This window comes from Leuciscus leuciscus (genome assembly GCF_965113295.1).
Source record: "Leuciscus leuciscus genome assembly, chromosome: 16".
NCBI classification, from domain to species: Eukaryota; Metazoa; Chordata; class Actinopteri; order Cypriniformes; family Leuciscidae; genus Leuciscus; species Leuciscus leuciscus.
Window position 1 is genome coordinate 21931725 of NC_138740.1, and position 27220 is coordinate 21958944.

A 27220-nucleotide genomic window follows, 5' to 3' on the forward strand; every position below is an offset into this window, starting at 1 on the left:
AATAATCAGTGATTTGTGTGTTTGATTTGCCCATTTTGATACATTTAGGACCTACTCAATTGGCCTATAATATTTAACTGCAAGTGTATTTCTGTAGGCTATTAGAATCACGATTTATACTTGCAAATATTGCACTATAGGACCAATGTAGGCTATGTGAAGTCTTGCATAATTAATGTGCACAGTAACAGTCAGAGACTGACTGCTCTTGTCAATATTTTAAGCGAATGAGCACCGCACGACAATTTCATGATTCTAAAAAGTCATACATCGAGCCCTAACAAGAAATACTCATAAAAAAGGAAAAAATGAACGATTCAGTGCGTGTGCCCTAATAAAAATCCGCTGGACTTCTGCGCCAATCGCACTTATGTGGTCACGGTGACGCGCATGGAACACCACTGCGCGGTCACGCTTTTGAATGTTGAACCGAAGTCTCTCTGTGGCAAGTGGCGGTACGCGTGGCTCAGCCGACAGGACAGTACACCTCTCTTCATATATTCGCTAACATTAAAATGGACGTCAGATATGTGACAGGTCTAGTCACATATTCAGTCATATTTTTTTAAAGTTCAGTCAGGAACGCCGCTCGAACAGCTGGTTGGTTGCAGCTAGCTGCAAAGCTAGCTCGACAAACCCCTTCCTCACAAGAAGATTTTTAAGGAACCTATATAATTTCATCTCTCTGAAGTTATATTTTCTGCAGCACAATCCAGTTTCGTGTGGACTTTGCGGTCTTTTTCGTTTAAATCTCTTAATTTCACGATGCGACTCTCTGGCACCGGGTTTCTCGGCTGGCTTTCTGCGGTCTTCGTGGAGGATCCCTGGATAGAGCGGTGCTGAGCCACATTGACACCCCAATATTCATTTTCTCGAGCATTTACACAATTATACAACCGGTAAGTACCTAAACATAGCTGGTTACCGTTATATTTATTCATAACTTGGTAGTGAAACGCCTGCGCGAGCGGGGAAAGTGGAGCGGCTTGAGTGTGTGTGTGCGTGTGCGCGCGCGTGTGTGCTTTTGCGTGCTTTCCTATAATAAACTCTGCTACTTAGCTGTACATTTTATAGCTTATGTCTACATGATTGTATTTTATGCAATTTACACTATTAAGTGTCAATAAAACTGGTGTTTCTGGGAAGTTTGAATCGATTAGAATGTTATATTGATTTACACAGTACATTCCCTGGGAGGTGTACTGTTTATCCTGTAACGTTAGCCTACTTATATAGGTGCATAAACTTCGTTAGCTGTCGCTAGTTATTATCGTTAAATAGTCCCTTAAGATGAGATCTACGAAGAAACGGAGTTGAAAAGAATCAACAGAGTCAAACGAATTGCCATTTATAAAGACAGTATAGTATAGCCTACGTTTCGTGTTTCACAATGAGATCTAACCATAGACGTTGGTTTATTTAAATGTTTTGCTCTAAGGGTGCAGAATGACAACATACAATTGAAGTTTTATGTCTACTCTTTGGTCTAGACCAGAGGGTTTCAATCATTTAGATGCCAAGGACCCCCAAATATCATCCTTGTGTCCTCATCCTAAAATGTAAAAGCCATCTTTTGGATTCTTGAAATAAAGACACATTCTATATATTTTTAAAATGATTGTTACAAATATGTCTCAAACATTATTTGGAAAATATTTAGTTACGTTTTGTATCCACTCCTTATATCACCGTGCTGTCATAGTAATGATTTTCTTTTTCTTTTTCCACTTGTTCTCTAAACATTTCCACAGACCCCCTACACTTCCTTGTGGCCCTTTAGTTTGAAAATCCCTGGTCTAGACAAATGAGAATTCATGTAGCACCTTTGCATTCAGGTCTGGTTTTCCCTTTTGCTCTGAAAGGGGTTTGCAGTCATGAATAAATATATTCTAAACTGGATTCAGTTGTCTGGTTGTGGTACACCTGTTAGACAGAGAAAAATGTTCTGCTCTTGGCCACATTGCTTTAGAAAAATAACGATGCACATCCTAAATTATATTAAAGTCTCTGAATGATTTCGAGACTTGACATTAAGCCTGAGAATCAGCTGGAGGCGTCTGTGTGCATATTAAAGCAGCGCTCTGCTCAAAATATTGATTTTGGTGATAGAATTACAGCTATATGTATAGCTTAGGCTTTAGCCTGTATTGTGATAGGCCCACAGCTTTCATTCATCGTCGTCTTACTGAGGCGAACCACATCCAATCTTGTCTGACACTCTTATTGCCAGCATGGAAAGAGCAACCTTGAGCAGCCTGGTTATAAACCTTTTCTGCCGTGTTCTGTCTGGTGCCGTGCTTCACGTTCTTGCCCTTGTTGAAGTGCACGTGTATTGTCATCAAAATGTGAATCGCTGCTGAAGCGATGAGCTGATATTGATTGGCACAGTGGTAGAATGCCTCATATTTCCTCTCATCTTTAATTTCCTGCATCGGTTAGCATACAAATTCCATGCTACTCTAACAGTGATTATTTGGAGAACAATGGTGCATAACTCTTTGAAATTATTGTATTTGCATTACAACTCTGATAACAAGCAGTAACGTAAAATGCTTAATGCTATAATGATTATATAATTGAATGTAAGGAACAAGATAAGCATCAAAACTGATAACAGCCAATACTTGTAAAACATGTTGCACATTGCCTGAATGTGATTGGACTGAATTGTTATTGTGTATTGTCTGGTTTCATTAGTTCATCTGTTCTTTAACTCAGACAGGCAGTGTGGGATAATATATTGATATATGACCTACATAACCAGGGAAGACACTCCCTACATGATACAAATTTAATGCATATTTGTAAGGTGATTTTTTTTCTAATATTGGCAGATGTCATTTAAACTTTTGTTTGAAGAAGATTATCCCATTTTATTAACATTCATCCATTCATACTTGCTTTCCAGCATATTTTAAATGCTGTCATGAGCATGTTTTCTGTGTACGTGACAGTTCGTGAACACCGAATTACGTTCTCTTTCACGTCTATTTTTGCTTTAACGGACACATACACACAAAATTGTCAAAATGCCCACATCCTCAAAAACGCAATGGCTTATGGTGTACGAGAACAGAAAAAATTGAGAAAGAAAACGGATGCGTATTATTATATTGGATCCGTGCATTCAGTCTTAAAGTGACAGCAGCCTAATACACCGGCTGCTGTCTGTTTTATTAACCCTTTCACACGGTACTTTAAAATATTGTAGCTGACTCCCCAGCGTGAGTTTTTTAAAAACTTATTTTAGAACGTTATCACCTTATTATTTCCAATGGCGACACGTCATGCTTGTCACTTGACACACTTCAGCCACAATACCAGAGTATGACAGATGTATCGCTTTTATTTCATTTCTCCTTTTTTATTCAAAATTTTCACAAACTTGTTAGCCATGTTATCTACATGATATTCTGATTTTCAAATGCATGTAAGTGAATGTTTTGTCATTTAAAAACCTTTATCATGATCATGTTAGTTGATCTATAACCCGCCATGTTCGTTCGCACTGAAATTCAGAGAATCGCATCTGTCAGATTTACAAAACATAAATTCATCCACTTCTCCTGAAATACATGAAAGTAAGAGGCCAGTGAAATGGGAGAAGAATAGAGTAAACTTTATAGTTAGGCTACCTACACAACGTGTCTCTGATATGAATCAAACCTATACATTTTTAATTGAAAGGATTGTTATTGCCACTTCCATAGACATCACTGACCGTTCTAATCACACCGGTGTGATCATACGCTCAGGTGAAAGACTATGAAGTATTATTTTACATTTGACTATTCAATGTCTGTAACTGAATACTGTTAGACTTGCCTGAAAAACAAACATGAAACACTGTTTATTTCATTTGTATCTTTGTTCTGTTGTATTTATATCTGCTTGTAATTTTATCATTGCAGATTTACTTCCCTACTAAATCACCTCAGTCGTTTTAGAATTTTCTAGATTAATTCTGTCCAAATAGAGCTATTCAAGTCATTTGGTGAATTTTTTTTTTCTTGTTTCATATTGCAATATAATGCAAAAAAAAAAAAAAATTCAATGTCAGTTTTTTCCAATGTTGTGCAGCCCTGCTCTCCGTAGACTAAGCTTAATTTGTGTTGGTGAAAACAGCATATGTGATTCAAGATACAGTGTCAGCCTCATCAGAATATGAAGTGTTGTAATATCAGTGTTTGATTCACTCCAGAAGCCATCTGTTTTCCTTGTGTGGAGTGGTTTGCGTTTTTTCATGTGTACTTGGTGAATGCCTTTAGGTCATTATAACGCTGCTCTGTGAAATGAGGAAAGAATTTAAATCTTTGCATTGAAATATGAAAGCACATTAGTGTCTATTTCTTATTCTCTGTTTCTCTCTCTCTTCACATACATTAGTGGCGGATAATGCCAGTATTGGTTAATGGCATTGAATCTCTGGTTGAGAACAGAGTTTGCATTGTATGTCTATGCAAACTAATGCAAAACAGAATGACATAAGGCAGTGCTGTTCAGAAAGCCATTGTTGGGAGGTAGATATTATACAAACCTTCCACTTGATGCCTTGACTAATATGAGAGACATCTCTGAAATGAATGTTAGTTTCTATTTGAATTGCATTCATTGATATTTTCAGTTGAATGAGCATGTTGTCTTGGAGAGCAAGGCTAATGCAAAGTTAGCCTACTTCTGCAAGACTTGAATTCCATCAGTTAGTCAGACATAGTCATGGAAATTTGGATATGGAATTTGAAATTGTGTTGTTAAGACTTATGTTCAAGTAGTGTTTCAGACAAGAACGGATGGCTTCTTCCACCTTTTTGTACTTAAAAAAAATATTGTTCCCTGTGTAACAACTAACCAATTAGTTCTGCTTGAATTGTAAAGGTCTCTCTGCTCGGTCACGGTCAGATGTTACATTTTCTGACAGGGACTTGCAGAAGCATAGTCTATCTGAAGATGGAGTAATCTTGGCTGGGAACATGATGCTGTAATTGGGCTGCTTATTTGGAGAGGGTTTAAGAGAACCTCAGAGCTGAAAGATGTTTGAATTAGGCTGACGCATTGCAGCTTAACTAAACAGACAAATCAGTACGACATTGTTCAGAAAACATGAGGTAAAGACGTTAAGCAAAGTGCTGTGCAAATAGCTACAGGAACTCATGTACTGTACTCAACCTTATCATTATCTCCCAGCTTCTTTCCTAACAATATGTTGTGTCAGCAAGTTAAACTAGTGTTGCTGTTTACCTGTTTGTGTTTAGCTTTTAAAACACTTTGTCCATGTCATGATGGAGAGAGAAGCGTTCTAAGCACTTTGCAGTGCGGTTTCATTAACCGTTGTGAATACTCAGCTCAAAACGTTTGTGTAAGAGCAAGCACCAGCTGACTGATGTGACGACATGGTGCTACTACTCATCATGTTTTGCCATCACAAACCTGCAGAAGTGAATCTTGTTTCTCAGAACTAATGGGCTTTGTTCTGTCTTTAATATAATTCGTTAAAATTAATAATAATTAGTTGTTAGTTGCCAACAGCACAGCAGCTCCCGACAAATAATGACACTCAAACCCAGTGTTACTCACGTGTGGAGCGGAACCAAAGCAAATCTCTGTGTCTGTTTTCAGGCCTTCCCGCTCTGGTCTCTCCAGCGCTGGAAAGCTTTTCTAATATTAACGTTGGTCCTAAAGCTCTTGCCCGGTCATAAACCTTAATTTTCCAGTGATTTCTTCTGAGCTTTTCTCTTTTGTATTGTCTCCTCTCTATTTCTGCAGTCTCTTGTTCGTTCTTTCTCCTCCACCGTCATATGCCCCATAATGCTGATTGGCCACACGTTTATTGTTGTTGTTCTTCGTGTGTCGTCCGACTAACTTCCAAACAGCATTTTTCAAATAACACTTAGCCTACTCACCTTTAAATGAATGATTCTATGATTCACTCATTACGGCTTGCCGCTACCTACTGGCGATTTTAGTTTCATATATAATAGTATCATTTAATTTTTCCCAACATCTCGTATTACATTTCACAATTTTATATTTAGAAATTTAATCTCATAACATTTAGGCAATTGTAATTGTTGTGTAAATTAATTTTGATAAATGGTAAGATGTATTTTGTTGACACTGATTTTATTTAATTGCTAGCCCAACAGTCCTATAGTGAATAGTGTTAAATGGTGTAATTAATTCAAAGATGATCAATACTATGGAACTTATTTTAAACGCCATTCATCAAAGAATCCTAAGAATTAATCATTATATTATTTAGCATATTGAAGGCACTGAAGATGAGCAATGGCTGCTGAAAATACTTTGCCATTAGAATTTATGTTTTAAAATAAAATAAATTATATTTTAAAATATAGTAAAATAGAAAACATTTCATATCGTAATCCTTACAACATTAGTTTTTACTGTATTTTTGATCAAGTAAATGCAGCCTTGTTGAGCATAAGATACTACTTAAAAAAAAAAGAAAAGAAAAGTAGTGTGTTTTCTGAGATTCTTGGATATCACAATATCCCCATAAATATTCTGCAATAACCTGAGAAAAACAAAGCAGAGTTCTGTATTTCCTAAAAGTTACAAAATGGTCCTACTGCTTACATAACCTTGTACATTTGGCAAACGAAACCATACTCATCCTTTCGGCGACTGAAAAGTTTGCAGTTCAATCAAAGGATTCATTGTCTGTCGACAATCAGCACTGCCACACACAAAGCCTTGGCTGAACTCTAACCCCCAGCTCTGAGGGCTAAGGATGCATTGTGCGGGAATGAGGGCTTTGTCATTTCAGGTCACATGTCCATTAATTACTAGAGTCTCATACATTGGTTCGTCCCCTGACCTCCACACTCAAGCTGAGTGAGCGTGTGTGCGCTGAGCATAAAAAGCATCTCCATTGGTCTCCACTGTAGAGATGCTTTGGAATTTCTTATTGGATTCTTTGCGTATAAACAATTCCCACATTGAGAGAGGTTGTTGGAGAACATCCAGGGAATTCCTACAATGGGGATAACGAGGAAGCCTTGACAAAGAGAGTTCTCATTCGGTATTCAATTGGCAACATGGTGTGCTGAGGAGCTCTCCTGCACAAAACTCTGATACCTTGGGAATGTTTGCACCATTTATTACCATTTTCTTTGAGCGTATCTACACACTGTAAAAAAGGAATTGTTGAGAACCAAAAACAGAAAGGTCCTGTTAACTGGAAAATATGTAGTTGCTTTTTTTCCAATGCATTTAGTTTTGTACTGGAATTGTGCTTTGTTTTGGTTTACTTGTCCTAATTATATATTTTTATTAGGGGTTTCATGATTCCTTGATTAAATTCAAGTACTCTATTTAAAAAGATTCACGATTTCAATTTACCCGTGTCGAGGAACCGGCATAATACCGGAAGTGATTCATTCCATGGACAAGAATCCATGAACCACATTATTAGACCGTTTTCTAAGGCTGCACAATGTATTAAATCCATATAAAAACGATACAGTAGCATAGTACTATTGTTAATTTACGAAAGGCTGCGATTCAGTTAAATAAATATATGCCCTGCATGTTTAGTGCATGTGCTTTTATTATTTACACCAACTCAACATTTTCTAGTGACTGGTCACATCTAAACTAAAACTGTATATTGGTAAATGTATATTAGTAAAGCAACTTTACTGTATTGATTATTCCCTGTTGCTCCAAAAGAAAATGATATTTTTTTTTTTACATCATTATATATTAAACACTCAAGCCATTCGGCCACAGTTTATTTTATAATATAATAGTTTATTTAAATCTACAACAGTATTGTGAAAATACCTTAAAATGGTAAATGCATTGAATTTTCTGCACAGTAGACCTTTAAAAATCATGCATTTAAATTCAGTATTCTGATAAGATACACAAAGCTGATGAATTGCACCTTACATTAACAAAATCACAATTATTTGAAAAACATCAACTATCTGCAAAAACATCATAAAATGTAAGTAACTGGGGAGTGTACTCGCCCAGTGTTTAGAGAAATTTCACTTACATTTTAGTATTTAGGTACTTTGTGTTCATGAAACTGCAGCTTAACAGATCTACAAACATTTGCTAAAGTGCAAAAATGTCAAAAACGCCTTAAAATGCGAGTAACTGGAGGGTTACTTCAAATGTTCAGTGTAACTTCACTTGAATTTTCACAAGAGGTACTTTGAGCTCATGAAACTGCATCTTAACAGTTTAAACATTAAACATCTAAAACATTTACAAATATTTGAAAGACTGCAAAAGTCACACACACACACAAAAAGGAAAAGTAGAGGGTTACTTCACTCAGTGTTTAGTGTAATTTCATCTGAATTTTAGTATTCTCACAGGAGGTACTTTGAGCTCATGATGTCCTCTTAAATGAAGAAATGTTGATTGAGAGCAGAATGTCCTTAAAATCACAGTTGTCACAAGAAAATGTCATTCTCCTTAATGCCAGTCTTGGATGTACCCTGCACAGGTGTGTTTTTAAAGCCCCAATTGTTTTGAAAATACAAACAAATTCTGGGTGTAAACCGTGAAAGAAAGTTGCATTAACTGACCAATGGCAAGTTCTGTAGTGCTTTAATGTCTTGGTGAGGTGATGAAAACTTGCAGAAGCGGCACTGCATGGACTTATGCTGAAAACCTGCTAAATAAATAAATAAATAACAAAGCCTCCTTGCATCAAATAGCTGACGGCAAGTGATAGAACTGAAGTTATTTTACATAATACTGGCAAATTTGATTTAATTTATGTCTTTAAATCACATGCAGCAATGTTTTTAATCTTAAAACATCTTAATGAATTTTTAATTCACGAGGATGTCTAGTGTCGGATCCTGGCAGTAACACTCTGGGCAGCAAATGAATTGGAATTCTTGCATATTCACGTAAAATAGCTTGCTTCTGCATTGATAATAAAGTGGATACATTAGTGGATTACAGCAAACAAATTTGGTCCTCGTTCCTGATGTACATGCACTGACATACCGGTGCAAGGTTGATTTATTAAAATATAAGGTATATGAGGGACAACTACTTCAAATCAAAACTGACCTACAGAATATGACAATATGGTTGGCAAAGATGGACGATAAGGTTATGAAATGAAAGTCTTAAGAATTATCAGGGTTCCAGACTGCGAGCATTTTTTGAGAATGTGCGAGTTAAAATTGTATGTGTTCGCATTTGTGCGAGTGCATGTTCACGTAAGCCTACTACTCAGTTAAATTCACGCATGAATTTTCCTGCATTGAACTTGTTTTAGCACCCGCCATAGTGAATTTTTGTCCCGCCAAAGTCTTATTTAATCAGAGAGAGAGAGAGAGAGAGAGAGAGAGAGAGAGAGAGAGAGAGAGAGAGAGAGAGAGAGAGAGAGAGAGAGAGAGAGAGAGAGAGAGAGAGAGAGAGAGAGAGAGAGAGAGAGAGAGAGAGAGAGAGAGAGAGAGAGAGAGAGAGAGAGAGATCTCGATCCAAACTAAGCGCTGTCTTGCTCTCTCTCCCTCGCACATATTAATCAAAATAAATCGACACGGTGGTAAAAGGTCGGAAGACCAAAGTTTCATGTGGAGCATTCGGAGATTTCTTTTTTTCCAGAATTACCGCTCTGTGTTAATTGTGCTAAATAAGTTTCCTTATCTTCTCTGAAAAGCGTTCCGCACATTCAGCTGACATAAAACAACACTTTAATTAAACGAAAAAAACTATCCAGTGATGAAATGTTTTCTGTGTTGACAGAAATCTTGGATGTCCATGTCCTAACTGCTGGGAGAATCACACAACGCGCATGACACGTCCAATTTGCGAACTAATGACTGCTTTGAACCGATTCATTTTAATGGATGGTTAAAACAACTGATCTTTCCAACAGTGAACTCAGGAGACGTCTGAATCGGTGTATAACTAATCAGTAACACTTTACAATAAGGTTATATACATAAATTACATAAAAAATACAGTTTTAAGCTTTAAAATAAATAAATCCACTTGTTTTTTGAAAAGCATATGACTACATTTTTCCACACAGTGCTATCAAGAATCGATAAGAGAATCTTTAAAGAATCAGATCGATAAGCAGAATCGTCAGTGGCATTGATATTGATAAAATCTTATCAATTCCAATCCCTATGTGAAGACAATAAAATTATAATCAAACATTAAAGAACATAGGCTACATGTTTTTTTAATATTTGTTTTTTTTAGAGTTAAAAGATCAAAATATTTTTCTAACTAACGCTAACATGAGGTCTTGTGTCACTGTCAGTCTTTTTACATCAGTGCAAAACTAGGGTAGATTAAGACCACTATTTATCAGCATTGATTAATCCCATGGCATGTAGCAAAAAAAAAGAAAAAAAAGGGGGCGACCAAATCATATGCTGGTGCGACCAACTGAGAAAGTTGGTAGCACCAGTGCAACCAGTGGAAAAGTTAGTCTGGAGCCCTGATTATTGCTGCCCTTTTTACAACAGTGACACCCATGAAATACATCCACTGAAATAAAGTTGCTAACTCTAAATTCATTAAGTTAGTCAATTAATGAATAATGTCAATGTAATATCAAATAATACTAAGTTTTGAAGTGACATTAGCATTAACCCAAACACCACTTTTATTTTTTATTAATATTCTTATTGTATTTGGCCTGAAATAACATTTATTCAATAAATTAAAATTGTTTTGAAAATTTTTATTAATAACAATAATAGTTACATTTGTTTTTTCCCCCTAATTTAGAGGCTCCATATCTAATCTTGCCTAGGACACCAAGTAAGCCAGAACCAACTGAGGATGTCAGGTTACCTAAAATGATATCATGGCCACGTTGTGTCCTCAACAAGCTAGTACTAGGAGTTCCCCCACAAAATGGCAGACATCTACTTTGTAACTTATGCAGCCTGAATTACACTCACATGTTTTAGTGGTCTCATGGGGGCTCTCAATAAAGCAACTTAACACAAATTACATATCATAGGAGCTAACAGTATTTGACACATATGGAATGAACAAATATGCAATAACTCGATAAATACTCACTGTGAAAGTCGTAGTGGTTCCATTTTCTTCAGTCAGACCTAACGATGCTGGGTTACATTGATAACAAAAAAGTTATAACAGAAACGTATACCTAGTGTCTCATACATTTAATATAATCATAATAAAGTTCGATACAATTATTTAATTCAATAAATAGTAACTGAGAGATTAGTATGGGGGAAAATTAGGTTATAAAATGCTATCATGAAATCAGCAAAGGCGTGAATTCACTGTTGTTCTGCAAAATACAATGTTATGTATGTAAAATAAAGTCTTAAAGTAAAACATTCGGAGAATCGTTCTAATTCGTTTAGCGAATGCTTATCGGGTGCGTTAATGTAATACCCATCGGTTTTATGTTGAAATTGAGACCTGCACTCAAATTAACGTACACAAGACTTAATAAATACAGAGTTCAGTACTCGCCATAACTTAAATGATAGAAAATATTCTGGAAATGATTAATATGCGCGAGGGAGAGAGAGCAAGACATATTGTTTGAAGACGTTGAAGGTGAGTGCAGGTGAGAGCGTTGACGCTCTCTCTCTTTTGTAACTGGTCCCTATATGAAAATAACGTCATATCATAAATGATAGGAAACCCAGCAACAGCGATTATCAGTTTCTCCTCCATTTTCTCGGAACTAATGTTTTGGTAGGAACGAAAGTTTACATCGTATGTTTCTCCGGAATCAGCCAGCGCGAAGGACGTCTATATTCCGATTGGTTGCTGGCGTTTGCCGCTGAACCGCGTCATAGCTCATTACCATAAAGTTGAGATACTTTCAACTTTCTGATTGACGCTCAAAACGCCCAAAACGCGACGCCGATGGATTTGACGCTCCTTGCAGCTGAGAGAAGCCAGCTTCCATTGAAAATGAATGACTTCCGGTAACTTTGGAAGCTCAAGTCGGCGGCGGTGTGAACGTACAGTCAGTTGGAAGCAATTTGTTGAGTCAATATTTAATTGTCAGTGTCCAAAAAAATTCTAAATATATATATATTTTTTTACAGTGTAGCCTACATGATTGTAAGTTACGTGTGTCTCAAAGCAGCTTCGTTCACAGTAAATGCTGCTCCACATGAGCTGTTATCATTTACATGGATCACGTCTCAAATTCCATCTCTGCATATGCTGTGAGTTTGGGTTGATTGTAATGTTCATCTAGAAACTAGGGGTGTAACAACAGGTGACAAGGCTGTTAGTCACTTCAAAAAGACGCACTAGCTAAAAGTGATCGAGGATGGATAATTTCAACGAAATTGATGAACCCGCGATGTCGTCTTCGGGACGTAAAAGGAAAATAAAAGCTGATACTTTTTCACGGAACCTTGCTTAAGCAGGATGTTACAGTGGTGAGGGAAAAGCTCCCTGTATTGCATGTAATCACAACAATAAAGTTTGACAGGCGTCTATGTCAGCTGAGGAGATTAACGTTAAAAAGATTATCCGAGTGTTTTATGTATCATAGCAATTACTTGGTTTTGTTTGACTCATGAAACTCATTTTGTGGAGTTATCTGCTTTTGCTAAAAAACAAAACATACTTTCAATGAACTTTAATTTTCTAAGTTACCTTACCTGTATTTTTTTTTTGTTATTACTTAAATCAAAACAACCCAGCTACAGTTTGATTAAACATGACTTAAGAAAATGAACAAAAATGGAGTTATCTATTTTTGCAAATGAACTCTTGTTGTAAATGTCCCAATTGGGAGAGGGTGTGCAATTTTCAAAGAGTTTAATTAAATGTTCATGTTATATATTTTGGTTGCATACATTTGTGAGTTAATAAACGTAACTGGTTGTGTAAACTTGGCACATAATATCTAAATATCGATATAGCCCAGAATCGAAATCGCATCACAGGATTTGAGGTATCGGCAAATATCGTATTGCTGGCTGAGAGACTCGATATTGTATCGTATTGTGATGAACAGTCCGATTCACACCCCTACGCAATGGAACGCAATGTGCGCCATTTCATCAGATTTGTAACATAAATCATTTATAAACCTACGCCAACACAGGAGAATACATCAATGTGTTTCCAAATATGCTATCTGTTCATCGCAATTTCAAAATAAAAGTTTAAACCTTTCACTCTGAATTTGCATGTTTTGATGTCCACATTCTTGTTCAAGAAATTACAGTGGCTGTAGCATTTATATTGTAAACAAATAGCCAAATATTAAAGATAAATGTATATTTGAAGTAAATGTCATTTGGCCAGTATTAAACAAGGATTTGATATGCTGTAAAGTGTAACAATCAACAGGCTGTTGGTGCCCTCTGCAGGCATTTGTTATAATACATAATGTGCAATGTACATGATTGTTTAAAAATTGTATATTTTAACAGTGTTGTTTTATAACCATATGGTTTGCTTTTGATACTTTATTTGAACCAAATATTATTGCCTCATTGTTATATGTATTTTCATTTTAAAGGCTTAGGTCTTTGCTTGGGTCTATTTTTATTACCACAAAAAAATATCCGTACTCTGTCTGTACTAACCCTACTCGATTAATCATCAAAATAATCTACCAATTACTCGATTACCAAAATAATTGTTAGTAACAGCCCTAATTTTGATTTCATTGGCACTTGTAGAATATTGATATTTTCTGAAAGGCATAGAGACTGTTTTCACAAGACTCTGTTTTCTGCTGCATCACTAGACCTGTTGCTATTGAAAGGATCTTTAATTTATTCAAACAATCTTGTGCCTTGATCTCCTGAAATCACTCTTGATATAAATGGCCTCTCTGATTGTCATATTCAGTGCAACCTTCCAAAGCACATCTAGCATACGGCTTGATGCTCCAGCTGTGGGAAAGAGCAATTTGAGGGATGACTCATCTGTGGAGAATCTTCAGCCTCAGTTCTGACAGCTCATTTTTCCTGTTAACTCTAATTTGTCTGAAATACAAAAGGAGCCTGCATACTACCATTTTTTTTTTTCCTTTTCAGTATGTTCTCACTGGCCTGTGCCATCGGTGTTGGTATAATTAATAGCCAACAACAAGCAGTCATCAAAAACTACTTTCAGTAGCTTCTTGAAGGATATTCTTTCTGACTTCGCAATATGATGATAACTGAAAAATGTTTGCTATTAATTAGTCAGACAAGAGACTGAGAACATTTGGAATAAATATTGAAGAAAATTCTCACCATTTGGCAAATTGCTGGTCACTTCTGCGCATTGCTGAGTAATATGAACAATAAGGCTTCAATTCCAACACTATCTGCCGAGTAAGATAATCTCTTACACCTTTAATTGGATTTTGATGTGGAGATTGGGTCAAACAAGGTCACGCAGTATGTGTTAAGCTGTTTGACGAGTCATGACTGGGCTATTGACAGCTAACTTGTAAATTTAGCTTAAGGCTGACACATACAAATCTTACTCAAAGCATTCACAGGTGTAACTTCTCAGTTGTGCATAGGGCTGTCACTAATGATTAATTTGGTAATCGAGTAATCGGTTGATTATTTTGACTATATATATATACTTTTTTTTTTTTTTTTTTGTGGTAAACATGGGCCCTAGCAAACAATAGCCTTTAAAATTACTTAAAATGTATGAGGCAATCATTTCTGGTTCAAATGAAGTATCAAAAGCAAATAATCAAATGGTTTTATAGAGCAACACTCTTAAAATACATGATATAATTTACGTAGTATAAACAATAAACTTATGTACATTCCATATCAAAACAAATGCCTGCAAATCCAGATCAAATCTTTGTTTAAGATTGGTCAAACAACATTTAATTCAAATGTTAACTTAATCTTTAATATCTAAAATGCTACAGCCACTGTCATTTCTTGAACAAGAATGTGGACATCAAAAAATGCAAAATTAGACAGCAAGGGTTTAAACTTTTAATTAGAAATTGCGTTGAACATTTCACATTGAAACTTGATGTATTCTCCTGTGTTGGCATAGGTTTATAAATGATTTGCGTTATAAATCTGATGAAATGGCGCACATTGCGTTCCCAGATGAACTTTATAAGTAACCCAAACTCCCAACATTAGCAGAAATGGAGTTTGAGATGCGCTCCACACATAAATAAGAACAGCTCATGTGGAGCAGCATTTACTGTGAATGCTCTTAGATGCATGTAATCTGCACGCATGTAAATAAATTAAGCATATATGCTTAATTTATTTACATGCAGGGCAAAGGTTATATTTATTAAATTGAATCACAGCCTTTGTGAATTCAAAATGTGATACTTTCGGCTAAAGTGATGTGGTAAAGAGAATTTGCTGTGATCTAGGATTTTTCCAAACCCATGTAAATCTTGAGTGAAACCACGCCTGACAGAATTGGGACACACCGAGCAATTTAGGATTGGAAGACAACGAAGAACTGCCTAGACTAACACTGATGTTATCTGCTCTCTGTTAGAAGCTGTTTCATTAAGTGTGAAATGTCCTGGCTTGCTGTGCCGAATGTTTTTTTTCCTACACACTTTATTTCCAGTGTAGTTTAAGTTCTGACTGTCAGAGGTGTTTGTCATATGCAAGATATTCTGGGTCAGATTTGACTAAACCCTTTTTAAAATGGAAAAATCTATCAGTCTGACAGAAGACTTCTCTTGTACATTCTTTTTTGTTATTAGCCTTTTTTGTCCTTGATCTAACTTTGCCATTTACCTCCCATTTAATAGTTTGCTTCAATCTGAAAACATTGTTTAACAAAAATTAGGCTTGTAAGTTCTTCATTGGGTAAGTTATGCATTTACTTTCCAATCAAGCTGATTAGCCCTTGTAAGTTTCTCCAAGACTGTTGAATTGAATTTAAAAACGTCACATAAGCAGGAACCATCGGCTTTCTGTTCTGCACCACTGAACTGCTTCCTGAGGGCACAGACCTGTGAGATAGTATGGATTGAGACTCATAAATTAATCATTAAAGATTGAATGCATTAATTATTCATATGCACATTCAGGCAATAACAGCCATCAGTTAAATCATCTTGGTCCAGTCTGGTTTAAAGTGTTTGTTTTTCCCTGTAGGATTCTTCCTTTAATATTTTTAAACAACTTTAGGAAGTACTTCTATTGTACATTGAGTATTTGGAATTATGACCAAAACGCTGTTCCAAGAGAACTCGTTTTGGCCAGATTTGAAGGTGTTGAACATGTAACCTATGCCAGAATGCCCTTAGCTCAACTAATCAAATATGGCAGATGAGATGGAAAATGCAATATTTTATTCAATATTTGTATTGATAAAAAGTATTGTCGTTGGCTAAGTAACATGCTAGCTTCAAACTATTGTAGCGTTCCATTCACTAATGAGGTTCTGTCCTACACTAGCAGCATCCTACAGCAAGGGAGTATATATACTCTTCTATATTATGAAAGCAAGACCAAACTACTGTCTTGTTACAGAATTTGCTTATGCAGTCTCCTTTCTTTGCTCTTGAACTACAATTGGGTAAAGTTCATTTTCTCCCTTGAGTGCTTCCTAATGCCACAGACTGCCCTCTGTTCTTTGATCCGCTGCTGCCACTTGACACTGGCACCAAGTGCTTCGAGGCTGTTGCCAGACAGCTGCCCGGGGTGAGTGAGGAGCATCAGACTGATTTCATTCTGTTCCTGATAGATGCAGGACCTCCAGACGTTTCTCAAGAGCTTTACTGATTTTTGCAGTGTCCTCTCCGGTTGTTTTTTCTTCTTGCCCCACGCTTTTCTCAAACCTCACTTGAATGCTCACCCACACAGAGTTGTTTTTCTTTTGTGAAACTGCAAAGGCTGTGAAATGTGCTTCTCATATTTTGATGTACATTGGAGATATAAAGCTGCTTGTTTGTTCAACAGTAGGCCTATCTCAAGGCCATCTCGTGATGTTTTTCTTGCTCACTGTGAGGAGGTCACGGAAAAGTCTCTAGTAGGCTAAGTATTGTGAGACTTCTGCCGAGTGATACTTTGATCTCTATCATGCTGGCTGCACAGTCAACCTAAAAACACACCATTTTCTTCACATCACTGCCTTACTGACTTAAAGTTACAAGCATATTTGTCCTCTTTTTTTTATTTATTTAATTTATCACCACATAATAGAATTGTGAAGTTATAGTTCTTTATGGTAATTGTGACATACCATCTGCAAAGCAAAGGTATTTTTGAAGGTATAGATGCTGGGATTTGTCAGCTCTCAGATGCCGTGCTGAATTAATGAGCAGTGACCTGTCCTTGAACACTGCGGGCATGTCAGGCGGGCATTTGATCTGCATAGCTCTGGATACAGATAATAACCTAGGTAGGTCTGCCCCCCACTAAAGATTTTTCTAGTCAACTAGTAGTCGTTGATTTAAGCCATTAGTTGACTTATCGCATGTTTTAATTTAACTACTTTAATACTGGGGGAATACATAAGCCATAATGAACCTTTCAAGGGGTCATATGACGGTTCTAAAAAAACAAACTTATTTTGTGTATTTGGTTTAATGCGTTTGTGGTTTTAGGTTAAAAAGTCATCATTTTGCACATACCGTACATTATTGTTGCTCCTTTATGTCTCGCCTTTCTGAAACGTGTTGATTTTTACAAAGATCATCGTTCTGAAAAAGCGTGTCATGGAAATGTCACGCCCCTTACCATATTTGGAACATCAGTCCGTAACATTATGTCTACCTTATCAATTCGAGCCCGAATCTGAACTGGAAAATGCAGATGGCCAAGCTGATAGATCAACTTTGCCAGCTCGACTGGACCAGAACGTATCCGATTGGTAAGGTTTTATTTCATTGGGGACATAATTAGTGATTATAATGACTTATACGGTCTTTTTACACTGAGTTACGCTATGTAAACATAAAACCAGGTCTGCATTTGTGGTCGTAGAAATGACAAACAAGCGCTACTCTATACTGCTCAACTTGCGTTTGAATGGTCAGTAGCAAATTCTTAAAATATGATAGCATACTTACAGACTGTGTCTGTGAGTCAGAAGCACCAGACTGTACTTGCAAAGATGGAATTGCCCCACTTTTTAGAATTAGCCTTTGTGCACAGCCGGCCTTGTACCCTCCCAGGTTCTGGAAACAGTCCTCCGAAAAATGGGCAGCACACAGTTTAAATATTTTGGTTATACTATTCTGGAACAGTTGTAAATAAAGCTTCACCACTGTTTTCTAATTGTGTCCTCTTTTGGAAGTCCAAATAAAGTAGTTTGGCTTTCGCAACGTAAAACACAGCGTCTCACAACATGGCGGCGCCCCCGACGGCAACAATAATACAGCGAGAATACATTGCATATACATTTGGGCGGTGTAATGAAACTCTACCCCCCCCCGGACGTAGATTTGTGGGGGCGTGTTTGAATGAAGCATTTTAGGAAGGCGTGGCTGAGCCTTAACTTTTACAAAGAATATCTCTTTGCGTTTGAGACTTGTAACTCTGCAGATCTAATACATGCACAAACCGCTACATAACACACTAAAGAAAAAGGAAAAGAAGAAATCGCATTATATATTAGGGCTGGGAATCGATTAAAAAAACGAACTAATTAATTGCACAATTTGCTGTAATTAATTGCAGTTAATTGCATTTCCCCCAAGCTTGTAATCATCAATATATAAACTTAGAATCACCTAATTAAATTAAACAACACAGGAAAAAAAGGAACAGAAATTAGCCCTATATTAAAATAATATTAAACATCAATATATTATTCCTTTTCAATAATCAATCAACATAATCAATTTAACAGATTTTTTTATTTATTTTTTTATATATTTTTTTTGCTAATTATCAAAATAAAATATAGTCCTACAAAGCTATTATTACCAGAGCATGTGATCCGAGCAGGTCATTTTACCATTGTTGCCCAGCATGACTATACCAGCTCAGTAGGGCTATTGCAAAGTCTACTACTGAGAAATATCACGTTATGTGAGCGGACTTTGCTTTTCCATTCGTGATCGGTACATGATTGGAGCGTTTGGGCCGTTAAAGACAGAGCGGACCACGCAGCGCAAACACGGAGCGGAACATTGAGCAGAGAGCACAGACAGACAGACACACACAGACACACACACACACACAGACACACACACACAGACACACACACACACACGGAGAGCGCGGCGCGCCGCACACACAGAGCTGAAAAGACCCGCTCATGAAAGCTGCGCGACAATGAAACGTGATCGCAGAACACGGTTTACGAAAAGCGTTTAATCGCATCCAAAATAAAAGTTTGTGTTAACATAATATATGTGTGTGTACTGTGTATAATTATTTTGTATACATAAATACACACACATGCATGTATATATTTAAGAAATATTTGCATACATATACTGTATATATTTATATATAATTTATATTATATATAAATACATTTTTTTTTATATATAAATTACACATTTTTCTTAAATGTATACAAGCATGTGTGTGTATTTATATATACAAATTTAATTATACACAGTACACATATTATTTAAACACAAACTTTTATTTTGGATGCGATTAATCGCGATTAATCTTTTGACAGCCCTAATAATATATATATATAATTATTATGTTATATTATAGTGTAATATATAGCCTATTCTGCGTTGAAGCGCACGCATAAAGCTTGCCGCAAAGCAACGTCAAAAGTAATGATTATGAATGTGTCGGAAAAAATACATTAATTTATTAATAAATAATCAAAGTGTTTTCTGATTCAGTGCCCGCAGCAAAGATGTTGACAATGCTGACTAGCCCATCTCTGCAGTATAGTGGGAGGTTCCTATAAAGAGAAATGCACATTTCATACGGATTACATAATGAGATTATTTGTCTTCTATTTGAATTGGTTCTTTTAAAAGTAGACATTTCAAGCTTCCTATATTATATATATTGTCTGTGAGGCAAGTAGCCTATACGCTGAGTTTCTTTAAATTTTTGTGACGTGCTTCAGTTCACGACTGAGACGGCAGAAAGCTTATTCTGTCTTGCATGCAGAACTCGTGCTATACATTAGCTTCCACACTCCGCACAAACACTTAGATCTAATAATACCGCACATTTATCTAACGTTAGAGTGATTGGCTAAGGTCCTTATGTTTCAAATAAGTCATATTTGAGGTCGATGGATGATAGACGAACGTCTGGATTTTCTGCCCGACATACTGTAATTACCACTAGAAGCTGCCATTAACGATCTGTCCCTGTGTGACTTTGCCACTTCCTGTGGAGTTTTTTTTTTTTTTCTAATCCAATTTTGTTAGACTAAGCCTCTTCTCGTCGATTAACGTTTAGGCGAATATTTTGGAGCAGCCCTAAACCTAGGACATATACCTGTAAAGAGAAGACTTTCCTGTCCATTTCAGTCAAGAACTGAATTAGACATAATAAACAACAGCTTTCATAGTCTATCTACTGTAAATGTAACATCAAAGATTACTCCTTTATCTCTCAGATGTTTGAGCTGTATCTCTTAGGCATTTGATTTTTAATTGATCACTTCAATTCTGAAGAAATGTCAGCCAGCTAAAGGTCATGTGAAGACGTAGACTCAAACAGGGGAAGAAATGTTGCTGGTTAAATGAATAGAATGGAAAGTGCTGGTACTTTGTCAGGAACATTGACTTTTGGAATGAGCAAGCGAAATAAGCCAGCTTGTTCACACTCTTAGATGCTTCGAAACCTATCTTTTTCAGCTTTGAGGATAAATGTATAGCATTTCAGAGTGATTACAAAGGATCTGTATTGCTTGTTTCTGGATCTCTTGGAGCCTTTTCACAACAGCCTTTTTGGCTTGTGGCTTTATTTATTGACGCTAGATTAGATTTTCTTTTGGAAGTGTTTGCTTGTAAAAGCAAACATTGCAGGACCTTGTGTAAATATAGAGATGGATTATGAATGACATAAATCTTATAGCGCAACAATTTAATTTTATTTGGGAATCAGCATACTCAAATGATGGGGGAAAGAAGTCAGACTGAATCAGTTTGAATTGTTCAGCTTTCAGCATTCGCTGATTGTTTCAGAATTTGTTTCAGAGAATGTCTCTGTCATACACACAGACTTGTTACAGAGTGGTTTGATGAACATGAAGTTGAACATCTCCTATCATCTCCACATAGTGAAGGAGGAATGGCTCAAAATCCCTCTAGCCACTGTGAAGGATTTGTATCTCATTCCCAAGATGAATTGATGCTGTATTGGCCGCGAAAGGAGTCCCTACACCATACTAATAAAATATTTTGTGGTCTAAAATCAGGTGTTTCAGTTTAATTGTCCAACCCCTGTACTTCCTGTCACGTCCATGCACTCAAGTGGCTAAGACCGCAAGTGTGGATATTGAGACAGGGCCCAAGAGTTTGATCAAAAAGTCATATTGCTATGGTCAGGACAAAAAAATCTGATTTATATTGAAGAGATGGCTTTTATTGCTTGTTTCTTTATCATGTTGCTCCTGGTTAGGACATTTTCCCCATTTCCTTTGATACATTTTACTCTTTCCAATGTGTGCCCAGTGTAAGTTAGCCATTTTATCTTTGTCAGAATGTTCCAACCACTAGGCTATCTGTGGCACAAAATTCCCTCTGTAGGACATCCTGCTGTCAACTTTCAAAACAGTGCTTCGAACAGTGAATGTGATATTTTCAAGGTCTCCAGGGTCGACTGTGCTCCGCATCTAGTGTGCATAATAGCCAGTTCTGTTGGAAGAAAACGCCCTGTGCTGTCACCAGCCTGCATTCCCATTTTATCTTAGATTTATCCTCTGATAATAGTGTGATATCTTGTGCTGTTTCACTGAGGCACAGACTTTCCTCAGCCATATGTCAAACAACCTGTCAATCAAACAGTCACATTGTGCTTTTGTTCAGCAGTGAATCTTCTTTTAGGATAAGATTTACTGGCTTACTTGTAATGTAGAAAGAAACACTCTACACTAATATACTAATATATTATGCTTTGTCATCTCAAGCTTGGAATTGTACAATTTTACATATTTGTAGATTGTAAACAATAAATTGTTAAACATTTAGGATTCGGAATGAAACGCATGAGTAAACAATTTTCTTTTTTAATTCTAAAATAAATAAAAAGTGGTCTATCTAGATCTATGTATGATGATCATATATCAAATATAGGCGCATCAAATTCAAGTCACTGACTTTTGCCTACAGAACAACCCCTGGCTCTGCTCCCTTTTACCTAAACTCATTATTTCAGACTTGCGTGCTATCCATAAACTTGCACTCTGAAAGTGAACGCCGTCTTGTGGTGCCATCTCAAAGAGGCACAAAATCTCTTTCTCGGACCTTTACCATGACTGTTCCCTAGGCCTGTCACGATAACAAATTTTACTGGATGATAAATTGTCCAAGAAATTATTGCGATAAACGATAATATTGTCATTCGAGACCATTTTCATCTAATATAATGATAATGGCATAATAATGCAGGTACACCTTTTCAAAGATCTATAAACTTTTATTTCTTAAGAATATTAAACATTGAAAACGGAAAACATTTTAAATATCCACAAAAAATGAACAAAACCAAAAACAATAAAAGCAATTTCTGTTAACAAAAAAATTCACTTGAATAAATACCAAAAACAATAAATAAAATGGATAAACAAAATTGTCCTTCAAAAAATATTAAACATTAGGCTCAGACATAAATAGTGAAACATTCCATAACAGGCAAAACTGCCAGTTAGGACATTTGTAAACAAATTAAAAAAAGCCTCAACAGGCCATATCACACCATTTTGCACTGTCCTCCTGTTACTTTGTCGACTAAACAAACGCCCGAGTGATTGTGTAACTTACTGTCGGGAAGACGGAGACGCACTTTATTGCGTGTATATAGCCGCGTTTCCACCGAAATTACCCGGAACAATTTGTCCCAGGAACTTTTTTCCCAGGAACTTTTTTTGCCCCAGACCGGTTGCTTTCTGCGTTTACACCGCGGTCTAAAGTACCAGGAAGGTAAACTGCGCGCAACTGCTCCTCCCAGTCTGCGACGGACAGAAATCAGTTGAGCGCCACATTTATAATAAGTATGGAGGAGATTCAAACTGTGCTGCAGTTATGTATTGGTTTACTAACGAGGTAATTAACAAAACAAAATACGAGCACTGATACTAAAGCGTGTTCAGAAAGCTCGTATGCGTATAAAATTAGACAACGTATGTTATCAGTTATTGTGAGATGCCTGGGACGAACGCGCAAAAATGTCCTCTTTCGCAAATACGCTTAAAAAAAAGCCTTAACCCCGTCTATCAATCATAAATAGTGAATAGTCTTGTAAATAGTTGTTTGTTACTAACCTCAACGCTATTTCAATCCTGTTATAGTAAATTTGTAACATGGTTTGGAGTGCCTTGCAATAGATGGCAATGTGTAAACATAATGACTTAATAATAAAAGCTGTGGCAGAAAAGAGACGAGCACTGATAAAGTGTGTTCAGTAAGCTCGCAATGCTAACGTTAGATATCATATTTGTATGTTATCAGCTATTGCGGACATTGACCGTGAGATGGCTGGGACGAACGCGCAGAAAGTTTCCTCTTCCACAAATTCCCTTAATAAAGCCTGAAACTCGTCGCCAGTCCACCAGTTTTTTTTATTAAATTCCATATTTGCAGACAGACAACTCTTACTGCATGAAGCCACGACACGAACCGCAATAGATTTTTTAAAAAGGGAGGTTAAAAATAAATAAATGCTGCGTGGAGTCATCCAACCAAAATGCGGCGTGAACACAACCAATCAGCTTGTGCAGCGCACAAGTCCCACCCCTGAAAGTTCCTGAACTTTGAAAAAGTACTACCTCATGAGCAGGGACTATCGGAGGGGGAAATATTTACCCGGAACTTCATTTAGACCCTGGTTCCTGCGGTGTAAACACATCGAGTACCAGCCCAAAGTTCCTAGTTCCTGGGGAAAGTTCCTGCGGTGGAAACGTGGCTTATGCTACGCACTGAAAATACTTGGTTAGGATTAGGGGTGAGGGTTTATTATTACACGCCAAAAAGTGCGTTTCATATGCACGCAAAAACTATTTTTGCTTATAAATCAATATTGAAATGGCACGAGAAATAACATTCGTGGTATAGATACGCATTTTTATGAGATCGGGTTCGCTGTCGCATTTGGCTTTGAAACCAATTTCATCTTTTTCTTTTTTTTTTTCTCCAACTCACAACTAGCGTCTTCTCTCTCTCCCGGCAGTCGCCGTAAGCAGTCCCGCCGGCGCTTTCCCATACAAAGACCATGTGACTGACAGGCGCCGCCTCCCCACACAAAGACCATGCAACTGACAAGAGGGTTCACTCCTCCTATACGCTAAGGAACCGAGAGTGGTCATCCAGTCTCTTTGGTAGAGGGAGAGAGAGACGAGGAAAACAAACAAGCATGCAAATGGAATTATCGCGGCCGGAAAAATGATCGAGCTCATTTTTTTTTATCGTGCGATTAATTGATTTATTGACTATCGCGACAGGCCTACTGTTCCCTGCTGGTGGAATGACCTGCCCACCTCAACCAGAGCGTGTCCATTTTCAAGAAATGGCTGAAGACAACACTTGATCCATTAATACTAACACTATCTTCTATTCTATATCTATTATCTTAAAAAAATAAATAAAACTAAGTACACGTTAGATTAAACTGGGAAGGGTCATAGCACTTGCATATTGTTGTCCTATTGTTAGTTTAACTGCTTCTGTTGTTCTCATTTGTAAGTGGCTTTGGATAAAAGCATCTGCTAAATAAGTAAATGTAAATATATAATTAATATGCCAATCAATTACAGTGTTTCCCCTACAATGTATTCAGACATGAAGACTGGCGGCGCTGCTAATGCGGTGCTCTGAATCCACTTGTTGACAAAGGAGGAAAGAGCCTCATATGGAAATATTTTTGATTGGGCTAATGTCACGTTGCCATAAGGGACACAGTTGTCACAGCGCGTTTTTTGCGCATGCAAATTGGTTATTTCAAATGTAGGCGCGCAGCAAGCGCGCTCATGATAGAAGCAACACGGCGCGCTCGTTTTTCCAGGCGTGCCTCTGTTCATTGTTGCATAGCAACGACAGACGCCACGGGAGAGCAAGTGCTTGTGGAAAGGAGAAAGCGGTACGAACGGATTTTCACTGGTATTGGTACCGAATACTGAAATTTTTCAGTGAAAAAAAATATATAATAATTACTGAAAAAGAAAAAAAAAATCTGTGAAAAAATTCACCTTTATTTCTAGGTGAAGACAGACCTGAGGAATTGGCTACAAGGACAGCATCTGGCCATGTGCATGTGTGTCAGCATTAATGCCCCCCTCCCACAATAGCATTCAATTACCAAAGAGTCTTAGAGATCTTCTATGAAAAGTGCTCACAGATTGGGTTTGGCCTTTGCCATTTTTCAATAAATTGTAAATAATCTTTTTCTGGGTTGTGCCGTTTCATTTTTCCCCTTTCAATTTCTACCTTATAGCTGAAAATTAACACAAAAGAAAAACATGAATAATCCTGTCTAAAATTATAAATTGAAGGTTTCTGTTTGTGACCAGTTCAAGGTACGTGCTGCAATAATCATGCCTTGAATCTGTTGATGGTATGGCATATTTGTATGTCTCAATGTCCATTTCTATCCACAAAACTTGCCATAAGTCATGGTTTAAGGGGTTATTTTAAAACAATTTCTTCCGGAGGTGCATGCCCCCGGACTGTCTTGGCAAATATCCTAGTAAACATAGTCGGTTATGTCTTTAGTGAACTTAAACTGTTGAGAGAGGCAACGCATGTGTAATCAGTATATTTGAATTTGCATTATTTTAAAGTTACAATAGCCCAATGTACCTGCTGCTGTCTGTTTTTAATTTTAATCCAGCAACAAAAGACTCACTCCAAAAAATCATTCACTGCTCTTGTCTGAATAACTTATGTAACTTTAATACAGATTAGTCTATTTTTAATTAATAAGACTATGCAGTTGTTTTACATTAGATTATTTTATTCAATTTCTGTATCTAATCTGTATCTAAAAACTGTTAGGCTATATCATCCTGAAAAGCACTTTTTTGTTTAATTTATTTGTATTTTTGTTTTGTTTTATTTGTGCTTTCTTTTATTAGGCTATTTGTTCTTATTACAGACTGTCTACTTGTCTTTAATAATGTTTTAAATTAATATTTAATATTATATTTATATAGATTTTTTTTTTTCATTTGCATTGATCTTGCATTCCATGTAAAAATTCTGGCGAGTAAAAAAAAAGATTTACTAGCCAAAGGCAACTTGAGCTTTAGTGTGTCTGTAGAGGGGTGATTATTTCTGACACATTGATCTGTGAGTGGACTCTTTTGATTTGCTGAAGATGCTTTCATTGCTCTTTATACTGACATGTAAAATAGGCCTCACTCAAAACTACCAACTTCACTATAATTATACTTCATCATACTCATGCTAAGATGTTGTAAGCATTAAGTTCACTCTTTGGCAGGCGTCAAGTGAAGTTCATGTTTGTCGTGTCTTCACCCAGGCTCTTTTTCCTGTTGGAGCAACTGAATGTTATTTACAAAGTTGTTGCTCAGTTTGATGCCAATTGGCTGGTTAATATATAGAGGATGAATTTAGATATTATGGGCAGGTGTTATGTTCGTGCCCTCGAGACTGCAGAAGGGAATATCAGATTTCTCCTCATGGGTGCAGTGGTATTGATTTAGTGTCGAATGCCATGGCAGCTGGAATGGTCGAATACAGGATCCTCAAGGTTCCTTTATCTCCTGTGCGTCTCAGTCACACAGAAGGACACATAGATTTTGCTTATAAGGTTACGGTTGAGCCCAGCGAGTTACTGAACAGATTTGTTTTGTCTGACAGCACTTATCAGAGAAGTTTTATCATATTTGGTCATTCCTGTAATGTTTTTGTCAAGCATTATACTCCATCTCACTTTTAAAAGTCTCTGATTTCTATAGTCAAAACATTAGTCATGTTGAAAAATTAATGCCTGTTATTACAACCAGTGTTTTTGTGTGAGTTTAAACAAATATTGAAACATTTGTTTTTTTACTTTCATTCTGGTCTAAAAGCGTTCCTGCCTCATGCTTTGTGTGTATTTGTATAATATTTTTGTGTGTGTGTTTGTATGTGCTCTAGGCTTAGACATTCTGCCATTTGAAATCCAGACGGTCTCGCTGTGGCACCTCA

General features: G+C 36.8%; 1 protein-coding gene across 3 annotated transcripts in view; it reads left to right on the forward strand.

Moving 5' to 3' along the window:
* The first annotated feature begins 392 nt into the window (after nt 1-392).
* The window catches only part of arhgap32b (Rho GTPase activating protein 32b), a 116384-nt gene continuing 89556 nt past the window's right edge, over nt 393-27220 (forward strand). For all 3 annotated transcript variants that reach the window (XM_082141099.1, XM_082141100.1, XM_082141101.1), the window contains exon 1: nt 393-899. The gene's annotated coding sequence lies outside the window, so the exon portion shown is untranslated. The remainder of the gene's footprint in view (nt 900-27220) is intronic.